The sequence below is a fragment of the Palaemon carinicauda genome, chromosome 8 (genome assembly GCF_036898095.1).
Source record: "Palaemon carinicauda isolate YSFRI2023 chromosome 8, ASM3689809v2, whole genome shotgun sequence".
Classification (NCBI taxonomy): Eukaryota; Metazoa; Arthropoda; class Malacostraca; order Decapoda; family Palaemonidae; genus Palaemon; species Palaemon carinicauda.
Window position 1 is genome coordinate 156,284,368 of NC_090732.1, and position 12,500 is coordinate 156,296,867.

Consider the following 12,500-nt stretch of genomic DNA (forward strand, 5'->3'; position numbering starts at 1 on the left):
TATAATGAGCAGTGTGGCATAATAGCTCCTACGAGTAAACGGTAGAAGAAAAGTTATCACAGAAGTTCTCCATTCAAGTTTAAAAGAAGATGCTACGAAAAAAGAAAAATTTAAACGTTGGTCTGATACCGAAGGTCTAAAGTCAGGCATGTACAACCATATGTATATACATACATATACAAATATGTGCATATATATGCGAGTGTGTTTATATACTGACAGACCGTGATTGATATCAAGGTGCCTGTCGCTGGAAACTGGAAACTGGAAAGCTGCGGTCGCTATGCATAAGTAAATACGCGGATGACAACTTATGAGATCATAAAGTTCATATGAACCCATCTATAATCATGTAAATTAAAAACCCCAATAAAAAAAATTGCTTTAAAATAAAGAAAATATATGAGCAGAAAAATATATTCTAAACTAAGTATCATTCGGCATCATTGAACTTTTCCCTCTTTGAATAAAGATTTTTCACGAAACCTTGTAAATCTCTCTCGCTTGTCTATAATGTTTGTAAGACCATCTAAATACAAAACTTTGAACTTCAAAAAATTTGAAATACCATTGTAATATGACTTCTGTAGATTTCGATTATGAACAATTTGGAATTCACATTTTTTTCGGATATCAATCAAGCTTTATCTGATAAGGAGATAAAATGTGAGCGTTCACATTTCAAATACTTTCCAATTACTTATGGTGCTTATTCGTCTGAACAATTCATTCCCGTATATATCATTTACTAACAAATGCCACAGAGAAGACGTGATTTAGTGATTAAAATACTACTCGCTAAATGCTTTAATTGCTGAATCATGAGAGAGAGAGAGAGAGAGAGAGAGAGAGAGAGGAGAGAGAGAGAGAGAGAGAGAGAGAGAGAGAGAGAGAGAGAGAGAGAGAGAATATCACCGTCTTTAGGGCAGCTTTATGAAAGGAATAACGACCCTCCTTTCATATCACGTGACATCCTGCACCCTTCCCCTGATATAGCTCTGCCAGTTTCTCTGCTCTCCAATACCAAGATCTACCTTTTTTTTTCCAGTTATTATTAATTATTATTATTACTATTATTATTATTATTATTATTATTATTATTATATTATTATTATTATTATTATTATTATTATTACTTGCTAAGCTACAACCCTTCTTGGAAAAGCAAAATGCTATAAGCCCAGGGGCTCCAACAGGTAAAATAGCCCAGTGAGGAGAGGAAACAAGGAAATACACAAATAACAAGAGAAATGATTAACACTTAAAATAAAATAATTTTAAGAACAGTAACAACGTTAAAATAAATACTTCCTATATAAACTATAAACACTTTAACAAAACAAGAGGAAAAGAAATAAGATAGAATAGTGCTCCCGAGTGTACCCTCAAGCAAGAGAACTCTAACCCAAGACAGTGGAAGACCATGGTTTAGAGGCTATGGCACTAGCAAAGACGAGAGAACAATGGTTTGATTTTGGAGTGTCCTTCTCCTAGAAGAGCTGCTTACCATAGCTAAAGAGTCTCTTCTACACTTAGCAAGAGGAAAATAGCCACTAAGCAATTACAGTGCAGTAGTTAACCCTTTGGTTGAAGAAGAATTATTTGGTAATCTCAGTGTTGTCAGGTGTATGAGGAAAGATGAGAATATGTAAAGAATAGGCCAGACTATTCGGTGTATGTGTAGGCAAAAGGAAAATGAACCGTAACCAGAGAGAAGGATCCAATGTAGTACTGTCTGGCCGGTCAAAGGACCCTAAAACTCTCTGGCGGTAGTATATCAACGGGTGTCTGGTGCCCTGGCCAACCTGCTACTTATGAATTCATGACTTTAACAACACTCAAGAAATCACCCCCACCAAAGGCTATCTTGAACGCTAAGAAAAAATAATAAAATAAAACTGTACATATGAGAACGCGTCAATCATTCATAAGTTAGCGAGCTCGGTTTGCTAATAATGTATAAGAATGAATAAGAACTACAACCGTCGATTGATATAAAATCTAATTCACATGAACCTCTTGTTATTCAAAATTTTACAGATACTAGGCATACAGTAGCAGTAAGACTTTTGTCATTTTCCTTTTGTTAACAAAGAAGGCATCTACTAACTTGTTCTATCATTATTTCCAGTTCGATGTTTCATACGTCCTGTGGTACCATCTTTTGAGCTCTTTACATCTGTAAAGCATCTAAACCCCCCCTCCCCCCAAAAAAAGACGTTTAAAAATCAAACAGTCAACAATATTCGCGCAATTTTGTCATCCGTTTTAACTAACAAATATAAAAGCGTTCGGTGTAGGTTACAATTATTGCCTCTCGGCAACACAGACTCTCCAGGTCAGCAAGCCCTCTTACTTTCTTTGTGTAACAACTGGGCATAGCCGCAGCGCTTGGCACACGATACAACTTAGTAACTCCTTTTCTTTTTTTTTCTCCGTTCCCAAAGTGGAAGAGCCTGGTTTGCCGGAGGATATTCAACAAGTTCACCTGGGACCATTTTCTCTGGCTGAACAAGAGCTACAACGCTGCAGGAACTTCTTAACGGTGGATTTCTGACGACCCATTTGAAAGTTGTTCAACATTCTTCTATATATCGCTCTGTTTCTTTTTAAAAATTATGCAGGCTATAGAAAAGGAAAGAAGTGCTCGTCTTTCTTACTATAATGCAAAAGTACTGACCTGATAATACATTTTACTCGCATTTCTTTAGTTTTTTTCACAGTTCTTCTTGACCAGGAGGCTATTTGGCTATTAGACTTGGTAATAACAACATAAAAATTCAATTTACTGCAAAAAGGAAAGACTAGAATTAATTAGAACCAATAGTGGGCTTGAGTGAATCCACCAGATTTCCTCTAAAGAAGTTTTTCTTTATACAGTATAGCTATAAAGGTAAATATTCAATTATAGATATTTGTTTTCAAAATATATCTAACCTTATATACATAGTATTATATATATTGAATATATACATATATACTGTATATTTACTCGTGGTAATCTAAAAGGAAGAGAAAGCTCCGAAAACCTAGGAGGAGATGGAATAAGGTTTTCCGGAATTGAAAGAATACGTAGGAGAGAGAGAGAGAGAGAGAGAGAGAGAGAGAGAGAGAGAGAGAGAGGAGAGAGAGAGAGAGAGAGAGAGAGAGAGAGAGAGAGATCCTTATTGCAAAAAATGACTAAATGGACACGGTAACAATTTAAGAAACAGGATAGTGTGTCAGAGAGAATGATTGAGTACATGGAGTAGAAGAAAGAAGAGACAAAGGACACCACATGACAGGAAATAATTGACAAAGGTAGCAAAGAATTTATAGAAATAGAGAAGAAGACTAATTCATAATTTTTGAACCTTCCAAGAAGGAAGGTGAACAGCGAATAGTTACGCAAATGGAGAGAGGAACGAAATTTCTCCTTTGAACTTGTTGATTTGACTGGAGAGACAATTTGACATCCAATAACAACGTGTCTTGAACAGTTGGAGAGTATGGTAATCTGCAGATTGCTTATAATAGGATAATGAGAATTTACGGCACAAAACTACTTGAAATGTATATGTGGACTAGTGGCTCTTCGGAATTGAACGTAAAGATCAAATTACAAATAAATAGACAGGGAAAAGAGAAATTAACGCAGGGCAAAGTCTTTAATATTCAGGTATTATAGGATACAACGTTATGGGCTAAACTGACTGGAGTAAGCATGGAAAGGAAGAAGTCAAATAATGGATGCTATAAAACAAAACACGAACGGAAATGACAACTTAAGAACACAGGATACACACGCACGCACAAACAACCACATTCTTACACAGGCCCACCGAGATGTAGCAACCTGCGGAAAAGGACTGCAACAAGACAGGATGGGATGCATGAAAAGGGTGACAGAAGAGAAGAAGGTGAAATGGAACTTCAATAACAAGAAAGGAGGTGGGAGGATTTAACAGGTGCAGGTGGGGGAGGTAATAAGTAGAAGGATGATAATGTGCAAAATAGAACCTTTTGCATGGGAAAGATATTGCACGTTCAAGAGGCAAGCAAGCCACATGCATTCATCTTCAGGTTTAGATGTTACCTATGCTTTAAGTAACATGGAAAGAAATTTATACGATGCAAGTACTGCAAAGTGGAGAGAGAAAAGTGCAAATGAAAAACAAAAGAAAACTCAAAGGAAAGGATAGACTAGCGGAGGAAGCCGTGGAGAGCAAGGGGGTGTGGCTCCGAGAAGCGGCGAGAGGGCCATGGGGAATGAGGGTCAGGGGAACCCCCAACCACCACATCCCTTCAAGGCCAAGTTCATGCCGGAACCCCGATAAACTGAACACATTCTCAACCATCACAGTTTTTAATCACATACATTTTACTTTTTGCTCAACAACCTTTTAGGATCTTTTCAATTTTTCAATTTTTGTAGACGAAAAGGGGTAGTGAGAAGGCAATCGTGAGGGAATAAATCAGAGGTGAAGGGAAAGGGAAGCCTTCGGCGATCTACGAATGACATAACTATCGGCACAAGACGCCGGAGATGTTATTTGGATCCGTTGTCATTGCGCTGTTGCGGTTGAAATTGCTAAGGAAAATGACGCCATTGGAAAGAGCAAATTGAGCGCCTGGATGGAGGGAGGCAGTAGACGAGCATTCCAACATGGCCTCTTCTTCCGGATAGAAAGTCAGCGCTGCTGTTGCGCCAATTATGGACGCAATCCTCGCTTCGAACACTGAACAAATTCATGATCAGGTAACTTGATAACGATCCCCAGTTTTTGTGTTGAATACGGCAGACGTTACTCGACTTGAGTCCCGAGGGAAAACCCAGTCATATTTTTGCCATTCCTACTGTCTATATTCACCTGAAAATAAGTTTAAACCATTTTATTTCATTGGGAGATAGAAAAATATACAGGGTAAAAACCTCAACAAGCGAATGAAATGATCTGACATGGGGCTCTCTAGAATATCATAAAATAAACAAACAAATTACTGCTGAAGGAAACTAGCTACAGTAACAAGGAGGATCTGCACAAATCTTAGGTTGTGCGTAAAAGGCATTTAGGAGCTGCCACGATAACCGCTGACTCTTACGCTGCTGCTGCTGCTATCCAGTAAGAAGGTATTCCCCCACCCGCTCCTTCTATTGCTATGGACTTGGAACAGCCAACCAAGGGACGTCTGCGTCCCTTCCCCCAAATCTCTACCCCTTTCAACACCTACCTAGCTCCTGGGTTGTTTCGAGAAAAGCTTAACGCCACTATGTGTTATACAGTTAAATATTATCTAAACTCTTTCCTAGCTAATACCAATACATTTTCTCATTAAATGTTTATCTATGGTATTCTGCAGTATATACAGAAACTAAAATATTACAATAGGAAGTGAGAGCCATTATATATAAAGTAAGTTTTCACAACATACACGAAAGGTCGAAATAATTTTCACCTCACCTGATTTTCTCTCTTCCTTAACAAAGCATTACCGTGGAATGTATACCAGGTGTTTGCATGACCTGTTTGGCCTCTGACAATTGATAGGAAGAACCACTTGACCCAGGAACGGCATCGTTTACCTTGTCGATATGCGGAACAATAAACTCACCCGATTTCACAATAGTTTAACAACAGTCACCTGACATAGCTAGAGGTCAACGGACACATTCAAGGCTGATGAAAATGGTCAGACCTGAAAACTAATCTATAAAGGAAAACAGGTGCAAACCTTCTCTTAGTTTTCCGTATTCAACTGACCCCTCCCCCAATCGGATAATACATACGAATAACTCATTTTCCATTGGAATCAATGGTTTAACAGTAAGAAAATACATGTCCGAAAATGCCATGTAGATCTATCATATTGTTTATCATTGATCACCTGCTTACAAAAAAACTTACATAAACACACATGCACAAACTGGTAACTATTCTGACGTATCTCTACTGTTGGGTCATGTCGGAAGAGTGAACACGTAGCTACTCAAACACTAGCTTTTCTCAATTCTTGCGTTCTGCCAGTTTGCTACTAACATCGTGGATTTATTGATCAGTCGCAAGACTTGCAACACTAATCCCAGATCTAACGAGAAAGCATTCCGCCATTCAACTATAAGCCTACCCAAGACATACATTTGCATAATTATATTTACGTCCCGGTATATGTCTGTTCACATGCAATGTACGTGTGCTTGTCTGCCACATAAACCCTGTTTCTAGCTGGATACGTTCTTATATTTTAATTTTTAAGACTAAACGGGATTAGAAATAAGATAGTGAAAATCTAGGAATCTTATCTTATTTCATATTGTTACTAACGATTATACATAATTCCAGTCAATGTGCAACTTAGTATGGATAAAATTGGTGTTATCCAATAATGTAGGTCTTCTGTCAATGCGACAATTTGGTACGATGGATGTAAAGATATAAAGTCTTACTGGATTGCTTTCATATTACTTGTGAAAACAACTGTCACTAAATACAGATGAAAAGATCCATTTTAAAGGAATTCACTTATTCTTAACCATCAGGGTTAAAATAATAGCAATTCATTATAAAAGTTGTTTCCTGTCTTGCCATTACTTTGTGAAAAGCAGTTTCTCAAATCTAAAAAAAATAAATCATAGAAATAAACTATAACCAAATATTGGCAACAATAATTCTTTCTGAAATAGATTTATGTTATTTCATTTCAAAGGGATAGGCCACTCCCCGTAACATGAGATATCTAAGCCTTTTGTTAATCTTTTCAATTCTAAGAGACAGTCTTACTCTCATCTTACAATAAACATATTTTTGGTAGGTAAAAAACTCTTGCATTAAAACTTTCCACGGTATAATACAAATCTTGAAAGAAAAGGCTAATTCTCTGCCTTTCTGAACTGGTGAAGACTTTAGGAGAGGCAGTACCAAGGGATTTGAGCTTATAAATATGTGGCAAAAAATGATGCCAAATGTTTGGTACCTTCTGAGTGCAAACAGTATACAAGAGTAACTTGAACAAAAAGTAGCCTTTTGAAATGCAAATAACTCTCAGAAATGTATGATTTCAAAAAATGACCGAGCAGTAGGGTACGGCCAGAGAAGGCGTCGTTGCCAGAGAAAAAGAGAGCATCAGATGCGAGCGTGAATCTGAGCTTCTGGAGGAGCTTAAAAAGAAGCGTTGTTGACAATGCTACTGAGAGAGAGCATCTAGAATGAGGCCGTTTGTTAAATAATTGATTGAAAGGATGGTAACTTATTAGTACATATAGAAAATGGAATAAAAAGAAGCAAAAAGCAAAAGTTCAAGATTGTCACAAACATTTTTTTTATTTATTAAAAAAAAAAAAAAAGTTTTCCATAGTAAAATAAACGATGTCAGTCAAGGATTTCGGAAAACTTGCATATAAATACCACGATTGTAATTTTTTTTTTTTTTTAGTCTGCTATACCTTTAAACTACATCATTGAAATTTGGGTTAAATGATGCTCTTTATTAAAGAGAAAACTTGGAAAAACCATTTATGGTTGATTCTAGACAGTCACCTGGTTATCAGTTCATTCTTCATTGCATGCTACTGTGGCACTATATTTGTTCATGATTTGTGCAGTCGATACTATGAGAGAGAGAGAGAGAGAGAGAGAGAGAGAGAGAGAGAGAGAGAGAGAGAGAGAGAGAGAGAGAGAGAGAGTATGATGAAATTGCTTTGTGTTTGTATTATCTAACCAAATCACATTTCAGGTGCTTTCTTTCTCTCTTGACATTTACTGATTGTCTCTATGCTCAGTAACCGAATGGTGACCACACATGTGCTCTCAGTCCAGCTTGAAAACACTTGTTCTCTTTTTTGACCTCCGGGTCAAGAATCACTGGGTGTGTATTGAAAAGTTTAAAACATGCAAAGATAATGTGTTGCTACGTCAACTTTACATTGAGTATTACATATGCAATACTTCGTTTCATTACAAGATGAGGTAAAATTACAAGAGAAGATATCTTTGAACCTTAGTAACTACGAAATGTAAGTGCATAATCAAATATGACAGCAATTAATGTTTAAAGATTATTATAGATATTTCATAGTTTTGTGAAAAGTAGTCGTACGTTTCCTTCCAAGATAGCAATGGAAAGTAAAAAGTTCAAAGCAATTTTTGAACAATAAACCTTGTCCCTTATTTTTCTTTTCTTACAAACAACTTTACTTTTCCGTTGGTGTTTCCGTTAATGTAAACCTTGGCCTTTGTTGTACTGCACATTCCATCAACACACAGTTTAATCTGCCTACAAATAATAAAAAGGATTACCAGATTCCAGCCTCAACTTTGACCGCTAACATACGAGTGATCGACTAATTTATGCACTAACTAACTCTGTGTTAAACAAGGATACGAAGGGAATAGCGTTAGTTCATTGCAACCTGGATTTGATTACAGATAGGAAATTATAAATCTACTGTCTCTCCTGAAAACTTTGCATATTCAGTGAAGGATGGCGCACTAAAAAAAACTTGAAAATTTGCCAAAAAAGAAAAAATTAGAAAAAAAAAAATAATTTCCACTGAATTAGAAACTTATATGTAAGAGAAAGGGAAAAATTCTGAACAAATGAAACTCTCAATAGGATTACTTAAGATACACTAAAGAGGGGATGGAATTCTGACTATTTTGAACAGACTTCATCATCTCCTACTACGGCTATTGACTCAAAGGGGCTTGGTTAGATTTCGCCAGCCGTCTCTAACTTGAGCTTTTAAATCAATACTTCTCCATTCATCATCTACTTCACGGTTCTTAGTCCTCAGCTATGTAGGTATATGTCTTCTAACTCTTCTAGTCCCTTGTGGAGCCCAATTAAATGTTTGGTGAACTACTCTCTCTTGGGGAGGCCGAAGAGCATGACTAAAGCATCTCCATCTACCCCTCATCATGATCTCACCCACATATGGCGCTCGAGTAATCTCTCTTATAGTCTAATTTCTAATCCTGTCCCGCATTTAACTCCCAATATCCTTTAGAGGGCTTTGTTCTCAAATCTACAAATTCTGTTGGATATTGTTTGATTGTCATACCATGACTCATGTCCATACAGTAACACCGACCTTACTAAACTGATAAACAGCCTGATTTTATATGTATTTTCAGGAGATTTGATTTCCAAATTTTACTTAACCTTACTATTGTCTGATTTACTTTTATTAATCTATCAATAAATTCCAATTCTAAAGACCCTGTATTAGAGACCATAATTCCTAAATATTTAAATGATTCTACCTCGTTAACCCTTTCTCCTTCTAATGATATTTCATCTTCCCTTGCATATTCCATTCTCATCATTTCTGTCTTTCTTCTATTTATCTTCAGCCAAACCTCATGTGATATTCCATGCATTCTGGTAAGCAAGCATTGCAAATCCTATGGTGTTCTGCTATTAAGTACAGCATCATTAATTGCACAAAAAATTGGCTTATTGAGAAAGTCTTACAAGATTTTCGGTGATCAATCTATTCTGAAGAAGTGTTTTAATTCTTTCATTCTACCTTGTTTTGAGTATTGTTCTCCTGTCTGGTCTTCAGCTGCTGATTCTCATCTTAATTTGTTGGACAGAAACTTACGGTCTATTAAATTTCTTATTCCTGATCTAGATATTAATCTTAGGCATCGTCGTTCAATTATTTCATTATGCATGTTGCATAAGATTTTTCATAACTCTGACCATCCTTTACATTCAGATCTCCCTGGACAATTCTATCCTATTCGTAATACTAGGCAAGCAGTTAATTCTAATAGCCAGGCCTTCTCCATCATGAGGCTTAATACTACACAGTATTGTAGAAGTTTTATTCCACCTGTTACCAAGTTGTGGAATGATCTTCCTAATCGGGTAGTTGAATCAGTAGAACTTCAAAAGTTCAAAGTTGGAGCAAATGTTTTTATGTTGACCAGGCTGACATGAGTCTTTTATAGTTTATGTATGACATATCTGTTTTTGACGTTGTTAATAGTTTATATAGGACATATCTGTTTTGACTCTGTTTCTGTTTTTAAAATATGTTGTTAATTTATTCTCATCATTTATTTATTTCCTTATTTCCTTTCCTCACTGGGCTATTTTTCCCTTGGGCTTATAGCATCTTGCTTTTCCAACTAGGGTTGTAGCTTGGTTAGTAATAATAATAACAATAATAATAATACTCTAGGACAGCTAATTTCCTATAACCAATCCAATCAAATCCTTCTCCTCCATCCCCAACTGTTCTATGCACTACAAAATCCATGAGGAGGATGAACAACATAGGTGACAACACTTTAACTTGGTGTACTCTACTGTTTACTGGAAATTCATTTGTTATGACTTCATTAACATTAACTTTACACTTAGCATGCTCATGAACAGACTTAATCAAATTTACATATTCAAGAAGATCCCAATAATAACGGAGGATTCTTCACAAAATTGTCCAGTACACACTATCAAAGGCTTTTCATAGTCAGGGTGTATCGTCATAGGTGGATTTCTATATTCAACACATTGCTGTACAACATGCCTTTAAATGAAAATTAGGTTTTCTGAATCCTGCATTTCATAGGCAACAAATAATTCATTTATACAGTAGGGATTGAAGCATATTAGAGCACCATTCACGTGGCAAAAACGACGACGACGGTAACAAAATCATTAGTGTTATTATTCCTATCATCTATATGAAAAATAACAAAAACAACAACTACAACAAAAACAACAACAAAAACAACAACAACAATAATAATAATAATAATAATAATAATAATAATAATAATAATAATAATGGGGTACAGGGAATGCCCTCCTGGCATATGCATATTGATTTTGCTTAAACGTACCCGAACATCGGAGATAGTGTCAATGTTATTTCAACCAAAACCGGACAAAGTATTAAAAAAAAATATATATATATATCTTGCTCAAGATGTTTATTGGATTCGGTTGCTTTATGTTTAGGAAAGTAGTGTATATTTCACCCAAATAGTATAAAAGGAGTTCCTCTTCGGTGGATATATTATTACAGACTTTAGGAAATACCTACAAATTTCACAAATGAAGTCCCATATCCGGAGAGGAACCACTGCTATATATTACCTTTGCAAAGCAGATTATAAAATCGAGTCGGTTTATTTATTCATTTGACTGTGTCTGTGGACAAGATCACATCAAAACTACTCAGCGGATTTGGCGAAATCTTCACCACTGATAGATCTTAGGTCATGGACGACCCCATTAAATTTTGGAGATGATCAGGATCCGGAATCTAGATCTGGATTGGCATTTTTCGAAATTTTGAATATTAGGTCATAACAAATTTACGGATTTTGAGGAAATTTCCACCACAGATAGATCTTAGGCTATGGACAACTCCATTAACTTTTGGAGACGATCTGGTACCAGATCCGGATTCTAGATCTGGATTTGCATATTTCACAATTTTAAAGATTATGTCAAAACAAATTGACATGTTGGATTTTCACCAAATTTTAACAATGGATAGATATTAGGCATAGAAATAAATCATGAAATTTTGGAGGTGATACGGATCAAGATCATGATTCTGGATCAACATTGCGCTTTTCACCATCTACTGTACAGTCAGCATATGAAAAGTGGGGGCAATGTCCTTAGAATTTAGTTAAATATTGGCAATATTCATTGGTGGAGGTCTGAACTCTCTCATTGTTGTTGTTGTTGTTGTTGTTGTTGTCCTCATTACTATTATTATTATTATTATTATTATTATTATTATTATTATTATTATTATTATTATTATTATTATTATTATTATTACTAAAAGGTAAGCATCAACATTAGATGTAACCAATTTTTCCGAATAGTTCCAGATTAAATTTTGATAAACTTCTCAATTAAAACGTCATTCCCGTTTACGTAACTCACTGTTCTGATAAAGATTCTAAACTATTACAATAGTTTCCACTATCATTACTTTTAATGTGATATCTATTTATGATTTACGACGAGGGGCGTTCTCTTTTTGTGATATTTTGGCTTTAAATATAGATTAAATGATCAGCAGATTCTGGGATGCTTTCTTGCTAATTTCGTAAAAAGCTGATCCGAAACGAGATTAAATAATAATAATAATAATAATAATAATAATAATAATGATAATAATAATAATAATAATGCTTAATGGAAAAGCCTTTAATGTTTCGTATTAAATTTAGATCGATAAAATTCATATCAAAGTCTTAAGCTTTTTCAGAAACACCAGTTTCTTCCTACTTCAGCGGGAATGGAATAAATCCAGAAATGTCTTATGATAGGTGTGATTGCTTTCTCGAAGGAAAGTCTCGAGTATTACAGCAATTATCAACAGCAACCAGCAAGATAATTGAGGCTCGGAGAGGTGGCAAGAAAACATGGGCCATTTCCGATTGAGTCTCATATAAATTATAATTTTTGATGACAAATCCAATGTTGTTTTGGTCAATATTAATGAGGCGTTTATTATAACTGACAGTAAGTTTTGAATGAATTAGGGC

The 12,500-nt window shown here is 35.6% G+C and overlaps 1 protein-coding gene across 4 annotated transcripts in view; it reads right to left on the reverse strand.

Moving 5' to 3' along the window:
* LOC137646047 (steroid hormone receptor ERR2-like) overlaps positions 1–12,500 on the reverse strand; it is a 541,572-nt gene that overhangs the window by 102,881 nt on the left and 426,191 nt on the right. The window lies entirely within an intron of this gene.